This window comes from Lissotriton vulgaris, chromosome 7 (genome assembly GCF_964263255.1).
Source record: "Lissotriton vulgaris chromosome 7, aLisVul1.2, whole genome shotgun sequence".
Classification (NCBI taxonomy): Eukaryota; Metazoa; Chordata; class Amphibia; order Caudata; family Salamandridae; genus Lissotriton; species Lissotriton vulgaris.
Window position 1 is genome coordinate 823,818,239 of NC_141695.1, and position 18,315 is coordinate 823,836,553.

At 45.4% G+C, this 18,315-nt stretch overlaps 1 protein-coding gene across 1 annotated transcript in view; it reads right to left on the minus strand.

The window, feature by feature from the left end:
• Window positions 1-10,177: 10,177 nt before the first annotated feature.
• PGS1 (phosphatidylglycerophosphate synthase 1) overlaps window positions 10,178-18,315 on the minus strand; it is a 676,499-nt gene continuing 668,361 nt past the window's right edge. The window contains exon 10 of the mRNA XM_086931083.1: window positions 10,178-10,939. The gene's annotated coding sequence lies outside the window, so the exon portion shown is untranslated. The remainder of the gene's footprint in view (window positions 10,940-18,315) is intronic.

The window sequence follows — 18,315 nt, forward strand, 5'->3', positions numbered from 1 at the left end:
AGATCTTGCCACTGATTAATGTACCTGCTGGAGCGTGAGGAGAGTTTTGTTCAGTGGCAGCTTTGACTTAACTAATGTAGCATAGAGGGTCAATGTGCCTACTGCAAAGAACGTGTAACATGCATTTTAAACCGCAGTATTTTATGTGCTTAGGTTTGTGGTTACTGCTTTTGTCACTGAGATTCTTTTGTTACTGTGCACTTTATAAGTGACAATCGTAATCTAGCAGAGGGACCTATAAACTGTCAAAGAGCTGCTTGCAAACTGCATGGTACCAGTTAGTAACTTATGTTTTTCCCCAGTTATTCATTATCCTGATGCTGCTAAAAAGGTTTATTTGGGTGGAAATACATTTCTAATGTTAAAGTCAGTGCTAGCCACCGTGTTATATTCGGAATCCTGATTTTGTTCTTTTCCAGACCAAGTACTCTTTAAACATTTTATATACACACTGATTTACATGTATGATTCAATGTCTATATGTGTGTGATGTAAAGTGCTCTGGCATCCTACAATGGTATGAGAGATGCTTTAAAACAAATGAAATGCATGTGACAGAGGGGCTATTATTCAATATAAAATACTAAGGGCCAGATGTATAATCCGTTTTTATATGTGTGAACGGGTTCGCGAACCTGTTTGCGAATACAAAAACCTATTGGGCCATGTACATTGCCTATTTCGCGAGTCGCATTTTGTTTGCGACTCGCTAAATAAGTTTGTAACTTGCTATTTGGAAGGGGCATTTCCTTCCAAATAGCGAGTCTCAAAACCATGTACAAATGTTTTGCGGTCGCAAAACATTCGCAATTACCACCTACTTCAAGTAGATGGTAATGCATTTGCAAATGGGAATGGGTCCTCAGAGGACCCTTTCCCCTTTGCAAATGCATGCAAAATTATTTTTTAAGGGCAGGCAGTGGTCCCAGGGACCTCTCCCTGCCCTTAGAAAATTAAACGAAAATGTTTCATTTCCTTTTTCTTTAAATGCATGGTAAATGGGCTGCATTTTCCTTTTTAAAACTGCTTTATTTAAAAACAGTCCCAGACATGGTGGCCTGCAGAGCCCAGCAGGCCACCATACCTGGGAGGACTGGCATTCCCAATGGGCTTGCAAATTGCGAGAGGCTCATTAATATTAATGAACCTCGCAATTTGCGACCCCATTGGGAATCCCAAACAGTGTTAAACACACTGTTGTACATTTTATTTAGCGACTCGCAATTTGCCACTTGCCATGTGTCGCCAATTGCGAGGCGCTAAATGAAATGGTCGTACATCTGGCCCCAAAAGTCTAAGTACTTTGAGTATTTGTTTTGTATGCACACGTGTGTATTTTTTTCGAATTACTATTTTAATGTTTGAAATCTAACTCATACAAATTGCTTGGGGGTCCCCGGCTTCCAGTGGTGACTCAATGGGGGTCCTTAGGAGTCAAAAGTTTGGGAACCACTGCTCTACAACAACTAAGTTCAGTAGAACTTATGTATACTAGTCTTGTTTTATATGTACCTAACAGGTACCTGTATGATCTTTCAAATGATAATCTCAAGGATTGTAATGGTAAAACAACAGCAAGCTCAGATCCCAATCCGCTGCTCACCAATGTGAGAAGTTGGCCTGGTATATGATGCTCACTAGTTCTAGTGATCACCTTGTACCATGCCAAGCAACCCCTATGATGATTGGTTGTAAGTCAACCTTATAGACCAGTTATCCTAGTGGTAATGTGGACAAAGCAGTCTTAGGCTAAACTCTGAAAGGCATGTGAAGCCAGCTGTATTACCATACACAACCCCCTTGAATACCAAATGAAAGGACACCACACAGATATATATTGAATATATATATATATTTATTAACTACAAATATCCCCTGAACTCTTTATGAGCACAGAAGCACAAGCGTTAAACAAAACACAATTTAAAATACACAAAAGTTGCACAATATGGATGAGCCCTAGGGGCCACCTAAACCATATACTAAGAAAGTGGTATAAGAGATACCAATCAAAAAGGAAACAGGCCTAGGGCCTTGGGAATCGCTGGAGCTGATCAGGACTAGCAGTGACTAAGTCGGGAAAGGCCCGCGGGACTCGGGTGCAGTGTTTAAAGTGCACGCACTCACCAATGCAATGTCTATGGTGCGTAAAAGTTAGGAAGTTAGTTAGTTCGGAACCTTCCGAGTGACCTAGAAAGCTGAAACTTAAGGCACAGGCCCTAGAGGTGTGTACCAGTGTGGGAACACCGGCGGAGCTGAGTTACCTCACCCACAGGAAGCGGGTGCATAGGGTCGAAGTAGTGTCGGGTTTCGTCACGCTGGTCGATGGAGCTTGGAGCTGAAGATGCTGCAGGCGGCTCGAGGTGAAGAGTTCTGGTGGATCCAAGGGTGGATCCGAAGTTGTGAAGACCTGAAAGCAGAGGGGACAATGTTCAAAGTCACTAGCCAGTGACTACCGTGGAACCAGATTGGAACCAGGCGATGTCGAGCGCAAACAGGCGTTGAGGTGTAGCTTCTCTCTGCAGCCACGTGGACACCGGGGGTCGAGGACGTCCAGGAGTCGGTCACGAGCTGTCCCACGCAGGCTTCTCGCTGTTGGCGGTGTCGGCAACTTGATCGATGCAAACAGGCCTTGGCTAATGCAAGCCACGCAGGAATCGAAAAAGGCTTACCACTCGGACCAGCAAGGTCAGAGCGGGTGCTCTCTTTTACAGGAGCGAGGGCAAGTCTGGAGCAACCAGACCCGCTGCGTAGTTTGTCGGTTTCGTCGCCAAGATGGCCGCTGACCACGTGGCTAGAGGCCGGGATGGCGCGTCGAGTGGCACAATGCAAAAGGGCCCCACGCAGATCGTGGAGATGCTGGGGGGCTGATCTTCGGTGCAAGGGCTGCTCGGTGGTGGGGGATCTCAGTCCCCAAAGCACAACGTCGAGGATGCCTCTGATGCTGCGCAGTCAGCTTTTCGAGTGTCTTCCAAGAGGTCCGGTCCCACGTCTCTCGGTGCCTCCACGGGTCCCTTTTTTGCAGGGACTGTGGATCGGGCTGTGAGAAGTCTGGGAGTCTGGGTCTTGTCAGGCTCTGGGCTCGGGCTCCGGCGGGAGGCGGCGGCAAAGCAGACGTCGAGTTGCTGGTTGGTGCCTGTGTTCACAGGGTGGCCACTCCTAGGCCACAAGGGAGATTCTCTTCAGTCTTCTGTGCAGCAGAATGTCGAAGTCCAGTCCTCTTCTTATTCTTTTAAAGTTGATTTCAGGATGATCTGAGGTGCTCTGGCACTGCTCCCACTCTTATTCCCAATCTGAGGGGTGGATCACCTACTATGTCCCTCCTCTGGGTGGGACCAGGAAGGGGGGCGGTTACACCCCCTTTCCTTTGTCCAGCTCCTCGCCAGGCCTGGGTCTGGAAAGTCCCAGGACCGGTTTGGACTGGCTTATGCACGGGGACACCTTGTGTGCCCCGGGCATGTCTGATTCTATTCAGCCCTGTCCTACCCAATACACAAAATCCTGTCTGGGGTGGTGCTTGGCAGGAAACCCTTTGTCCAAGCCTCCCTCACTGGAAGGACTCCCAGCAGCAGAAGGTCAGACTTGTGTCTGTGGTGGCAGCATCCATTTTGTGATGCTGAGGCTCTGGTTAACTTTAACCGGGGTTAAGGCTACACACATGTTGTGCCCCTCTAGAAGGGTGGAATGCTATCCCCGTCGACAGAACTGTCGAGGGGATAGTTTTCCAAATCGTATGACACCTTACTCGACATGTTTTGATAAAGCCAAACCAAAGTTTGCAAATAACCGCAAGGATTATAATGCACTTAAGAGTATATGGAATGGCAATATCCCGGAACAGCTAAGGGAGTGGTTCCCGACAGCTGCAGACAGGCTCAGCTCATGCTAGAGCACCATCTCACATATTTCCAAGCACTCTGCCTCCAGGATTGATGAGGCCTTCCATAGGAGTGGCTGATAGGAACATATGTGTCCAGTTTAGGGTTAGATATAGGGATACTATATCTACGTAAGAGGTGATTACACCAACTTACCCCAGCTGAGTGATCAGCCAGTTGTGTCAAATATGGAGGCCAGGCTAGGGGTGGCACAATACATGCTGCAGCCCCTGGTAGGTCTTGGAAACACCTATGCCCTGGGTATCTAGGGTACACTGTTACAGGGGCCAATAAGGTGAACCAGTTCCAATTCGTAATGCACCTAGAGTGCATTGGCAGTAATTTAGAGAGAGAACAGCAGGCTGTATGTCTGCTTTCAAAAAGCAGTTTACATTACACAATAATTACTTTCAGAATACTTTTCAGTTATTTTTAGATTACTTTGAGTATTGGGGGTGGTATGACTAGATAACACACATAAGGATCTCACAATACATTGTAAGTAAGACTTCCTGGCTGGAGTTGTAGTTACTGTTTTCCCCCTACAAAACAACAGTTCAACACTTTGAACACTTTACGCCCAAAATCTTATAACATAGGTTCCCATGGGAGAAAAATGGTTATCGGTTTCACAAGTGAGTAAACGTCTTACAAGTGGGAGTTTTGAGGGTTAGGGCAATGGAGACATTCAGTTCGGCAAAGTTGCTGCAGGCTCGGGCAGGGAGGCTTCCTGAAGGCGATCACCGGTTGGGGATTTAAGTTGGACTCTTAAAGGATACATGGACATCATCGGTTGGGCCACCAAAGGTAGTGGGGAGTCGGGTGCAGGGGTATCTTATGGAACAGGGTTTTCTGATCTGTTCTTGTCACAGTCGATGTGACCCTTCAGGTTGAGGCTGCAGGCGTCTACTTGAGGCAGGTCGGGGGATCACCAGCTCAGGATCACGGGGGAGACCTCCTCATGGTGTTGGGCCACTCGAACTCGGACTGTGGGCATTGGATGCAGAATGGTGCAGAGTCGCGGAGTTGGTGGAATCCGGATTCTGGGCTTGGAGTCTTTGTTGAGTAAATCCAGTACTCATGGGAAACAGAGTCAATAATGTGAGCGCAGAGCAGGTCATCCGGGCTCTGAGGGGCTGCTGGATACACCAGGTTCTTCGATGTAGGCAGTTTGGAGACGGGACAGGATGGTAGAGCTGGTGCCTAAGCAGTAGTTGTCCTCTTCTTCCTGGATCAGCACGGTTCTTCAGTCGTCCTCAAATCTGAGGCAAGGTTCAGGGTGGCAGCTAAATACTAGGTTTAGGGGCCTTAAAAGAGGACTGCAGGTTGGGACAAATGGGTACCTTCCCTGGGGTGAGTACACTCCCCTATGATGCCACCCTCCAGTGGGAGGGGGGCATGATCCTCTTCCTGATTGGTTGGGACCACCCATCTTCAAGCTGGAGGGGGCTGAGATGTGTACCTCGCCTCCCTCACCTGAAGGGTGTGTTTGGCAAAGGTTGGCACGCCCCCTACCCTCCTAGCTTGGTTTTCTCGCCGATTCTCCCACCCAAAATGAGGGGCAGAACCGGTGGGAGCCAGATGCTGGGGGCAGCAAAAGACAGGGACAGCTCACACAGGAAGTAGTACTTTGAAGCTTCCCCTTCGTGGATCTAGCCCATCCTGGGGGAGGAGACATGGCACCTCTACTCAGGATGGGCTTTGTTTCACTACCCAGATAGCGGAGTCTTTCTACCTAGGGGTCCAGAACCCTGTCTGGTGGTGGCAAATAGCGGGCAGCCATTCAAGAACCACACCAGGGCTTGTCGTTTTTCAGGGAGAATCTCTAAGCTGCCTTCTGAGTGCATTTTCCATTAAATCCCACACTGGCATCAGTGTGGGTTTAATGTGCAGAGAAGTTTGCTATCAAACTTCCCAGATTTCAGGAAAGCCATTATGGAACTGTGGAGTTTATAATGACCAACTCCCAGACCATATACTCTTTAAGGCTTTACTAGACTTACAATGTCTAAGAAAGGACTTAGACCCTGTAGGGGCACAGGCCTCATGCCACTGTACCCTCACCTGAGGTTAATACACCCTGCTAGAGGGGTGAATTACTTAGGCCTCAGGCAGTGGGTTGTAGGCATGGCACACAGGGATGTGTGTCATGTCGACTCTCCACTTTTCCCTTCATCAAAAACACAGCCTGCAATGGCAGTGTGTGGGTGTTAAGGTACAGGGCCTCTAAGGGTGGCACAATAAAAATAGGTGCTGCAGCCCTTAGAGGCCTTCCCTGGTCACAGTTCCCTTGGTACCCTTAGTATCTTTTACAAGGAGCTTACCTGTGGCCAGAGATGTTCCAATTGTGGGTACAAAGTGTCAGGCAAAACAAAAGGGGGCGTAACCATGCAAGAAGGGGCACTTTCCTACACAGATGTTATGGTGGCGTTTCATTAAACAATAAAAGGAGAGAAACCTCCTGATGGCTTTCTTCTTAATATTCTAAAACCATTAGTGCACATAATGCTCCAATGGTTTTCATACCTGAAGTAGGAGAGAAACAGTCCTAAAGCATGACCTAGATTAGAATTAAGGCAGCTTATGCATGGATAGCATATGTATATGTTGGCATGGGTGCAACTGTAACAGTGATACAGCAATGATTTTGGTGGCCATACTTAGCAAAACAAACTGAAGAATATGTGCAGCAATGCAATAATTGTCAACAGATACAAATTCTACTATTGTAAGACCAACGCAGACAACCCTTAATATCTCTGATCGCCTTTTTGGGCTGACTTTCTTGATCATGTCTGGCAGATCAAAAGTACAAACTGATATATATATATTGCTGTAGATTCATGTGCGAGGCTTGTTTGAATTTGGCTACAAAAACATGCCAATGCTCAAGTGGTCATATGAGACTTGCAGTGCCTAGTAGCTATCGGAGCAGTTCATACCTTTCCATAAGGCAATGGTCCTGCATTTGTTGCCAAGGCATTCAGGGATGCTATATTTGCTCTGGGATTAAGACTGCTACACCATCTGGAACGTAATGAGTAAGTAGAGCATGCCAATGGTGCTGGTAAACAAGCTTTGACTTTTGAGTGTTGTGTACAGGACTGAGTTGGCTACATGATATGTATGGAGCACAGAGACCAGTAAATAATCTGCCTAGATGAGTATTAGGTAGTCGCACTCCATAGGAAATGCTTTTTGGAGTATCCGTGTACATGCCGGATATTGATGTCTCTCAAAAGTTTGCAGAGTGAAAATGTACAGACCCTGAGATTAGCCACAATACTGCAGAGCCTTCAAGAAGTAAAAACTAAGCTATCGAATGTAAACCTCAGTGAGTCTGCCATTGGCTAAGATAAGATTCTTAAAGTTGCTTACAGGTATATTCCCAAAGTGGGAAAACTAGTCCAAGAAAAGATTTCTAATAAGCACGTTTTTGGGCCGTCTTCCAGCTCTTGGCCCATTCCAGTTCTTGACCTAGAAGAATACAGACAGACTGCAATCTTATTACCTTTGTCGGGTTCAAAAGAAAACATAAAGGTTTCAATCAATACAATTAAAAAGCATTATGTGCCCAAACCTATTCAGCAGACCCAAATTGACACCAAGGTTCCTTTGGAGTAGACCCATACATCATCTCCCTTCTGTTCAAGAACTGCCCCTAAAAGAGTACTGTCATGCTGAACTCCTGATCCCCTAATCCCCTAATCCAGGAATAGAGGATCCTGCTAAGGCTACAGCTTTACACCAAGTGCCAGCTTCCTTGGACAAACCTGATGCTACAAATGCAACATTCCCAACAGTTGAAACTACTGGTGTAGTTTACTATGAACCACCAACCAACCAACCTAACATCTATGGAGATGGAGCCAGCACAAGAAACTGAACTGTATGAGAATGACTGTCATGCAGATTTTCAAACAAGAGACTTAACAACTCAACCCATTCCACAGTTGCTCAGTGTTACATATGGCTCTTTATTTGCAGCGGCTTTTGAGACAGATACAATTTACTACCATGATATTGTTTGGGGATTGCTATTGGAATAGTTTTCCTTTGGATGTGGATTACTATGCTGATTACAATCTTGCTACTAATACATGAGAATACCAGTCCTGATAAAATGTGCCATTTCATGTGGGTAGTCCAGGAGTTGGCACTGTATTCCTCTTCTCACAGAGTAGATCAAGATGATCATGCAGTGAACATCACTGTCCATCCTGTATTGGATGGTGTAGTGTGGGAAAAAGTCCCTTATCAGGTTATGGGGTTGACAGAACTAACTCAGCGGACTTCTGTTTTAAAAGTACATTTAGACGATGTTCTAATTCCTGGTCCTTCTTGGGGATCATGGAACACAGATAATGTTAAGCAGCTGACTACCGATTTGTCTGTATATACTACATTGGATACCGAAGATCCATATCTGAATGATGAAAATCATCAAGAACTGTTTGGTTTCCATTATTGTGGTCATTATTACATACTTAGAACTAGAAGTTCATAAAAATATATAATTTTACACAGTTTGAGAATTTTTCAATAAAAAGTCCCCTATTTCTTTCCTGATGACATGTAAGACAGCTCTGCTTTTCAATATTCTCAGAAACTTGAGTAACTCCAGTAAAACTAATTACCAAATATAAGCTCATATATTCTGCACAATTCAGTGTATTACCTGCCATCCAAAGGTTGTCAATGTTAAAAGCAAATTATAAATGAAAAAAAGACCCTGGGGTACCACATATTTTGCAAATTAAAGTTAAAGTGGCTTTATGTTTCAGAACAAAGAAATTCAGCAGACCACCTGCCTTGAATTTGCTTTCACTATGGATTTAAAAGCACCACTTATTCCAAAAGTTAATTCAACACAGTTTTCAGATTGGCATTGGAAAAAAACCATACTGAAAATGAATTAAATTATTCAGAATGGTACGTATAATTTGATGCCATTTGATTCTAAAGAAGTAGCCACATGGCCTATATATGCCAATATGTATGAACACATTTATTTTCAATGCTGCTGGACCTTTAGCACATTTACTAGACCCTAGGTATAATGTAAACACTTCCTTAATAGTAACCACATAGTATGGGCAAACGTGGACTGCGATGGCTAGCACATTCCAGCTTAACTGCTGTGAAGGAGCACCAGTCCACAATTATTGAAAACATGAATTACATTTATTTTGGGTCCACATCCAGTGAAAACAAAACGCTTTATATCCATAATAATATATGCCAATATTAAAGAAGAACAGGCATACTCAGAAAGAGAGGCTGCAGAAAGAACTAGACAGGCAGATACAGAAATTATAAAAATCGCATTTAAAGTAATTGACAATGGTTTCCAGACACTCAAAATAAGTGTACACAATCAAACTCCATGATGGCATCCGCCCTCATCTTTTGAAAGACGTTTGAAGCCTTTTGAACGAAGGACGGGCTTAGATGCAAGCTTTCACACAATTTAATTGGTCATTGCAAACCCTGAAATCTCGCAATGAGTTATGCAGAGAGAGAGAGCAGTATTTGCCTCCTATAAGTCTAACAAAAAACGATGACCAAAAAAGAAGCAAAATATACTCTTAAGTACTGAGGAAGTAGAGTGTACCCTGGTTTTTTTGGGGTAGAAATCTATATTTCATGTGGTTCCAACATGTAGTAATCTCACTACCCATGATGGCGTTTTATATCCATGACTCTCAAGAAAAAAGGTCTCTGGGCTGGTATGAAAAAAATACATACTGCATTTTTAAATCATGCATGGAAGTTCCTATTCAAATTCTACTGTTACAATAACGACAATCCAGGATTTATAAGTACAGATGGATGTACTAATCCCCTAGGTGACTTAGTCCTTCATGCGATGATTAAACTGTAGGTTATAGGTTACACCTGCTATACTCATTGCCACTTATCACACACTTCTAGGAAACAGTTCCTATCTTTTAAGAAAAATAAAACATGCTGTGGGATGTCAGCTGGAGTTACCTTCCTGTTGACAAAAAACACAGTAAGATTTTGAAGTATCACTTTGCACCTCTCCCCATGAAAATGGTTTAAAAGTGTTCCACGGCCTACGAAAGACATAATAAATATGTGGCTTGATACATTAAGTACGTTTTTTGCAAAATTATGGCAAAAAGAGGTGTCTAACCTCAGCAGCAGAAACTTTGCTTTACAAACAATTTATTATTTATCTAAGAATTAAAAGATTCTTGCAGACTCAGTTTACAACTCATGTGGTCGCCCTCTTGCACACCAACTTCCATTCCTGAAATACAACAGACATAACACATGTTTTACATTTGGTTTATTTACTTGCTTTAAGACTGTTTAGATTCATTCCTTTACTTTTCAGTTCAATATTTTCAAGTGTGTTTGGTGGTCTTTCAACAACATCTCTGATAGTGGACTGTGTCATTCTCAAGTTTCTTCTAGTAAAGAAATGAAGCCAGTTCGAAACAGCAACATGGAATATGGCTATCCGACCGAGAAGCAAGGCATTCTATTTTAAAACAGAATGGTTGGTAGCAATAACTGAGCTCTGGACTATGTCATTGCGGAAATTAGAGGCTCCCACAAGTGTGACATGTTTTCTGGTTTGTCAGCTGGTTTACAATGACCTGCTTGGAGATTCCTTTGGAAATGCCACCCATCGCGTAATTATCAACATGACATAGGAGATACTTCAACCAATCAGACTGTATCAAACCTACAGCACTGCATTGCAGTTACCTTTCCTAAGCATGCAGAATATGATGGGCCATCAATACCCCCAATTCCTGATTTGTCCTCAGCACCAACACCTACTCTTGCCAGAGTCAGGCCACAAGGCATTTCTTCTTGTTGGATTCTATTGATGTTGGTGATGTTCTTCAATCCATATGTGCTCCATCAACATCATCAGCTACATCAACATCGGGGTCGATGTTGGCTTAATTCAGTTGTTTCTGTTTCATAAGCCATTTAATTCTCCTTTCGTACTCCAAGTATTCATTTGTTTCCTGCACCTTCAACCTCTGGATTTTATGGATTGGTCATGTCAACACCACGAGCTGAAAGAAAGGAAAGGTGACGAGATTGCATCACAGTGTTCAAGTAACTGTTCGTGGTTTTTCTGAGTTCATCTGATAAAAAAGTCGTTTTCTTGGACAGTTTGTACCTTTCTGTATTACTTCACATTTTGTCCTTTTTGCACCAAGCCACAATAATTTCTTTTTTTTAAATCTAGTTTTCTTTAATTTATCATTGATCATATAATCCTGCAATTGAATGTATTTAATACATCCAAGTTTATTATCATTCTCAAGATGTTGTAAATATTTAGTTTTCTCCCTTCAAAGAAATATCATTTTGTTACGAAATGTGCATTAGTCAAGTAATTGAGAAATACACAACTATGATTTAATCAAATGCACATTTTTAACATGTTGTTTAGTTCTTCAGCTGTTTCATGTAAATATGATAATCAAGCTCAAGCAAATATATTCATGTGATTTCATCATTTCTGCTGAAGTGTACGATTATCATCAGTTATAATTAAGCTTCTAGAAGGTCAGTGACTGTGTGTAACGTTTTGTTTTTCTGTAAGATAATTGTTTAATTATATGAAATAGCTGAAAGGGCATTTTGCTACTTTGCATTAATTGTTTATTCTTATATTTGTTAAAATCCCTCTCAAACGTTATATAAGTGAATGTAAAGAGCTAGAGGGAGAGAAGAGATCTTCGAGCCAGCGCTATCAAGACAGGACGGGACGAATTTGGCACCCACTTTAACCAAAGGCTGCTGTGAGAAGAGTGGACTTTACTGGCTGCCTGTTGTGATGTGGTCGCTCCTCTTACCTTTCTGTGACTGGCACCCGAAGGGATAGCGGTGTCTCACCGGTTTCTTATGTAGGGTGGGATGCTAATTGGTTTTGTTGGGTGTGGGGCTTTTCTTTCCAATAAAAGGGTCCTGGTGTGGCAAGGACGATGAACAGTCTTACCTGTGTGTGGTTGTGCTTACTTCCGACATAACATTACTGGCGACGAAGGTGGGATTCTGTGGCTGTTCTCCCGTTTGTTTCCGGTGTATCTGTGGAGCTGCTGCGCTCCTCTGGGGGCATTCGTGTGCCGGCATACCATCTTGCCATGCTGCTGTGTCCCGGAAGTCTGCGGGCCTCCTGGACGGGTTGCTGTGTCCGGTGAAGCTTCTCCGGATCCCGTTTGCTTCCTGCCCGCTCCGGCTGTGTTTGGGGGCGTGGCCTGTATTACGCGGAGTGCTGCAGTGGGCCGGCTGGCTCGTGGCAGTGCAGCGCGTCTGCTGTTGTTCCCAGCGCTGTCATCTCGGAGCTCCAAATGTGGAGAGGAGTGTTTCCTGAGCGTCTCGTGGCAGGAGCGCTCTGTGGGACATTTGTAGCGGATTTTGGTGTTTGGTCCTGATATTGCTGATATTGTTGTCAGCAGTGGACTAATTGTACAAAACAAAAAAATAAAACCATTGAGGGCAATTGTGGTTGCTGTGGACATTGAGGCTATCCAGATCCAGATCTTTCAGTTCCCTGTGGATACCATCAGTTGGCCTGCTGAGTGGTATTGGGTCACAAGTTTTGGCACAGTGATATATCCTTAAGGGGTTCATTATGACAACTATACCCCCAGTGGAACACTTCCTGTTGGATGGTCCACCATCTGCCCAGGTGGCCCGCTGGAAGGAGTGGGTGGACCGTTTGGAGAATTATTTTGAGGCCATCGATCTGGTGGAGGAACGGAGGCACCCGATATTGCTGCATCTTGGAGGGGCGGCAATTCATCGTCTGGGACGGTCAGTGGTGGAAGATACTCCACATACTTATGACACCTTGAAACAAGCTCTGACTGCCCATTTTGAGCCCCTTGCTAACCCTGATTATGAACGGTTCCTGTTACGCCAGGCTAGGCAGCTGCCTGATGAATCTGTGGACATTTTCTTCGCTCGTTTACGTACTTTGGCTAGTACCTGTCGGTTGCCTGATGCTGCAGACGAAATTAGGGCCTAATTTATACAAGGCTGCTATCATAGTAAACTTCGTGAAGCAATACTCCAGGTGCCAAATATGCCTATGGCTGACATGTTGACTCGTGGCAGATCCAAGGAGCTTTCAAAGGTTAGGGCGGCTCATATGGATGCTGCCCTTCAACATGCCGTGAAGGCGGAGCCGGTGAATGCTGTTTCAGTCAGGGTTCCTGACAAGCAGAAGATGCTGCACCGAGGTAAAATGGAACGACCCCGGACTCGTTATGGTTGTGGGGGTTTGTTTCCTCATAAGGGGACTTGTCCTGCAGTTGGGAAGCGGTGCTCTAACTGCAATAAAGTGAACCACTTTGCAAAGGTGTGCTGTTCTGCTCCTGCCCGAGGTTCTGTTCCTTCGTCGTCCGCCCAGGTGTACTCAGCTGCTCCATTGTTGGCGGAGGGAGACATGGATGACGATGAGGAGACTGTACATGTTCAACATGCCTTGCAACCTGGGGGTGCTGTACGGAGAGGTCTACCCAAATGCTGTGTACTGGTGAACGGTCATTGGGTGCCTGCTTTGATCGATACAGGGGCTTCCATTAATGTGATGGCTGAGTCCATGATGATGGGACTGCCAACCATCCCTGTTTTGAGTGGGAATTCTACTAAAGTGTTTGCTTTTGGAGCTCGTGAACACCTTCCATTGGCTGGTGTTTTTACTGCTGAAGTTTCACATGGTTTTCATGTCGTGAAAACGCTGGTTTATGTTACAAAGAGTGGTCAAGGAATGTTGCCGAGTTGCCAGACAGCCGAAAGATTGCACTTGGTGGTTTTTGCATTGGCCATCCATAAATAGACTGTTGATGACTTGCTGGTTCAGTTTTCACCATTATTCAATGGCATAGGCTGTCTGACAAACCGGATGATCAAGCTGCATATTGATGAGTCTATCCAACCGGTGGCGTTACGTCACAGGAGGGTGGCTTTTCATCTTCGGCCGAAGGTGGAGGCAGAATTGGCAAAGCTGGAGGAGGCTGATATTATTGAAATGGTGGAGGGCCCGACTCCCTGGGTGACACCTATAGTGATTGCTCTTAAACCTAAGCAACCTGGGGAAGTCTGTATTGGCGTGGACATGCGCTTGCCTAATCTGGCGATTAAACGCGAGCGTTACCTCACCCCTACTGTTGATGATATTGTGGTGGAAGTAAGCAGGTCTAGGTGGTTTTCCAAAATGGATCTCCGTGCTGGTTACCATCAGTTGATGCTTGACCCTGCTTCCCGAGTGATCACCACGTTTTCTACGCATGTGGGTTTACAACAATATAAACGCTTGAGCTTTGGCATTTCCAGTGCTGCAGAGGTTTTCCAGGATATGATTCGTGGGGTTTTGTCTGGACTGGATGGCGTAATAAATGTCAGCGATGACATTCTGGTGCATGCCCCTACCTTGGATGGACATCTTAGTCGCCTTAAAGGTGTGTTTCAGAGATTGCTAGATCATGGCCTAACCCTACATAAGGAGGAATGTGAATTTTTGAAAACAGACATTTCGTTCTTTGGTTATCGGTTTTCACAAGATGATGTGTCCCCTGATCTTCTGAAGGTGTGTGACATTCAGACTGCCTCTGCTCCTGTTAACGCGTCTAGTGTAAGAAGCTTCATAGGAATTGTCAACTACTGCGGCTGCTTCAATCGTGGTTTGTCTGGTTTAACGGCTCCTTTACGAGAACTCACTAAATCCAATGTTACCTGGGACTGCTATCATTTTCATTTGTATGGCCAGCCTTTTGTTGTGCATACTGACCATAAGCCACTCATTCCTTTGTTTATGGGTTCATCTTCAAAACCCCCTCCCCGCATTGAAAAGTGCATTTTACAGCTGCAGGATTACTGTTTTACTGTAGTCTTTCGTCCAGGGGTTTTGAATCCCGCTGATTATCTTTCCTGGCATTTTTGTCCTGCTACTGTTGCAGAGGAAAATGATGCCGAGGATGTTGAGAAATATGTGCGGCTGGTGGTGGAGCATTCCAGGACTCTCCCTATTTCTATGGAGGAGATTGTGGATTCCACGGCTCAGGATGGGTGTCTTCAACTATGCCTGTCCGCTGTTGGTACTGGTAAGTGGAATGAGATCATGAGTTCCGCCAAAAGTCGTACCGAGGATGCTAGATCTACCTTGGCGTCTCTCTTTCAGGTGCGGGATGAACTGGTTTGTTCCCCGGAGGGGTGTCTCAGAGGTCCAGGGTTGGTGATTCCTGCCTGCCTTCAACAGCATGTGGTAGATTTGGCTCACTTGGTTCATCAAGGGGTTGTGAAAACCAAGTCCCGTTTGAGATGTATTTATTTATTTATTACATTTGTAGAGCGCTCTGTTACCCGGGGGTGTCCTGGCGCTAGCATAATTGAACCAGTGTAAGTGGGTAGCTAAGGGATTAATGAGTAAAGAGCCAGGTCTTGAGCTCTTTCCTAAAGGCCATCAGGTCCGAGGATTGTCTAAGGTGGAGTGGCAGTTTGTTCCAAGCCTCTGCCGCCCCGAGGGAGAAGCTCCTGCCTCCCCAGCGTGCTCTTTTAACTCTGGGGACTGTAACCAGTGCCAGTTCCCCAGATCTCAGGGTTCTTGCTGGTTTATGCCAACGGAAGAGCAGTTTCATGTATCTAGGACCCATGTCATGTAGGGCCTTGAAGACCATGCATAGCGCTTTAAAAGCAATTCTCTTGCGAATTGGCAACCAATGAAGGTTCACCAAGTCCTGAGCTACCGATGCAAATTTGGGAGTGTCGGTGATCAGGCGGGCAGCCGCATTTTGCAGTAACTGGAGTTTATTAAGAACGCTCTGCTGGGCGTTTAACATCAGGCTGTTACAATAGTCCAAGCGTGAAAGGACTAGACCAGTAACAACAGTTTTCCTGTGCTCTTTCTCCAAATACGGAAGAACTTTCCTGATAGTTTTGAGGGTGTAGTGCATGGAGGAGGATAGTGCATTAATCTGGGGTTTGAAGGACACAGAGTCGTCCACCAGTATGCCCAGATTTTTAACTTTTTCCACCAGGAAGGGGAGAGGTCCCATTTCATCTGGCCACCATTTCGGGGACCAGAAGTTGTCCCTGGCACCAAAGAGCAGCGCTTCTGTCTTAGTGGAATTTAGTTTTAGACAGTTTTGAGCCATCCAACAGCCCACCTCATGCATGCAACCTTTAAATCTGTCTGCTGTACTGTCTGTGTTGCCGGGTAGTAATGACACCACTATCTGTGTGTCATCCGCATATGCTGTAAGGTGCCGGGGCAAGGGTCGCAACAAACATTAAAAAGGGTGGGACTAAGTGAGGACCCCTGGGGAACTCCACAGGGCAACACAAACGGACGCGATTCAAAGTCTCCCAGGGCCACCGACTGAGTTCTGTTGGAGAGGAAGGCCTGTAAGATCTTTAGTGCCTTTCCCTGAATTCCACAGGCCCTCAACCGGTCCACCAACAACTTATGTTGGACCGTGTCGAAGGCCGCGGAAAGATCCAACAGAATTAGGGCCGCTCTGCCTCCTGCATCCATCACCTGTCTGATGTCTTCCACTGATTTGATCAGAGCGGATTCCGTGCTATGTTCCGCACGAAAGCCGTGTTGGGAGGGGTCGAGGTGTTCCCCTGTTTTTAAATAGAAACTTAGTTGTGTATTTAAGTTGCCTTCCATGATTTTAGCAGGGAGGGGAAGTCGAGCAATCGGCCGATAGTTATTCATCTCGGTGATGTCTAGGTTGTTTTTTTTTAGCAGGGGCAGGATGGAGGCTCGCTTCCATCTGGCGGGATATTCCCCTTTCTCCAACATCTGATTGAAGAAGGGGGTGAGTCCGGTTGCAATGATGTCAGGGGCTAATTTAGCTATTGCCATAGGGCATGGATCGTGTGGGGAGCCCGATTTTATCTTCAATAGACGGCTCACCACTTCCTTTTCAGTAATGGGCTGAAAATGTAGAAGTTTTTCCAGAGTGCTGTCTGATTCCGGACCCTCCCTCGAGGGAGGTGTCCTGACCAGACTGTCTAGGGAAAAGAAGATGTTTTCTACTTTTTCTCGAAAGAAGGTGGCGAGATTTTCACAGAGTGGAAGACTGGGGGGAATTTCTATGGTTTTAGGGTTTGCCAGGGATGAAACTGTTTGGAATAATTCTTTTGGGGTATTGCTGGCTTTTTTGATCTGTTTTGTGAGGAAAGCCCTTTTTGCCTGCAAGATTCTTTCTTTATAGACTCTTTGCTCCGAGTTAAGAATTTGCTTGTCTGTTTCACAGTAATTCATTCGCCAGATTCTCTCCAGTTTTTTACACCGTACTTTATGCTCCCTGATTTGTTCTGAAAACCAGGGAGCGGCGGGAGTTGCACGAGTGGAGTAGGTGATTTTAGGAGGAGCCAGGAGTAGGCAGGCACGATCTAGCCAGGTTGTATAGGCCGTGGCTGCTTCCTCCACATTGTCAGAGAGGGATGTCAGGGAATTTTTTAATACGTCAACCAGCGTATCCCCTTTAATGTTGTTCCATTTTCTGACCTGTCTAGGGGCGTTTCTAGAACTGGGTGGTTTCATGGGGGTGGTTAAAGAAACCGTGAAATAGACAGCTGAGTGATCGGACCAGGGGACCGGCAGAACCAATGAAACTTTCAGACTGGGATGATTAGAAAAAATCCCGTCTAGGGTATGTCCTGCTTTGTGTGTCGGGCCTGATACCTGTTGGATCAAATCAACCCCCAGCAATAGGTCGATTAGATCACGGGTGTCTGTGTCTGAGTCACATTCAAGATGAAAATTAAAATCACCCAGGAGGGTGAAATTTTGGGCAGATGCTACAGCTTCGAGTACCCTACTCAGTGCTAATACAAATGGGGCTTTCGTACCTGGGGGTCTGTATACAAGACAGCCACTAAGGGATTGATGATCAGAAAGGGTGAAGTTAAAAAGAAGTGACTCCTCGAGGCCAGTGGGACCGGATTGAAAGGACCCTCTGATGGCTTTATGATAAATAATGGCTAGACCACCCCCTTTCCTCTTGTCCCGATTTTGGGTGTAGCACACATAGTCCGGTGGGGTGGCCTTGACTATGTCAGGACCTGACGCTGCATCAGTCCATGACTCGGTGATAAATGCTATCTTTATGCCTGCGTCCTGAATTACCTCTGCTACCTCCGTGCTATGTTTGGCTAATGACCTCGCGTTGAGAAGAAGGCAATTGACCGCTGGATCATCCTTCCTAATAGGGTCAGCCTTTTGGTTCCCTTGGGGCGCGATGGGTTGCCAGAGTAGATTGGGCAGGGCTTGTAGGCAGTTAGCACAATGGGGTGTATTGAGTTGGGCCTTGGCCCCTGGTTCCCTTACTGTGCATCCCATTGTAGAGGACTTGCTATTTAAGGCCCAGAGCGCCTCTCTGTCATAAATGTATCTAAGAGTGTGAATGGAATCAAAAAAGACAGGGGG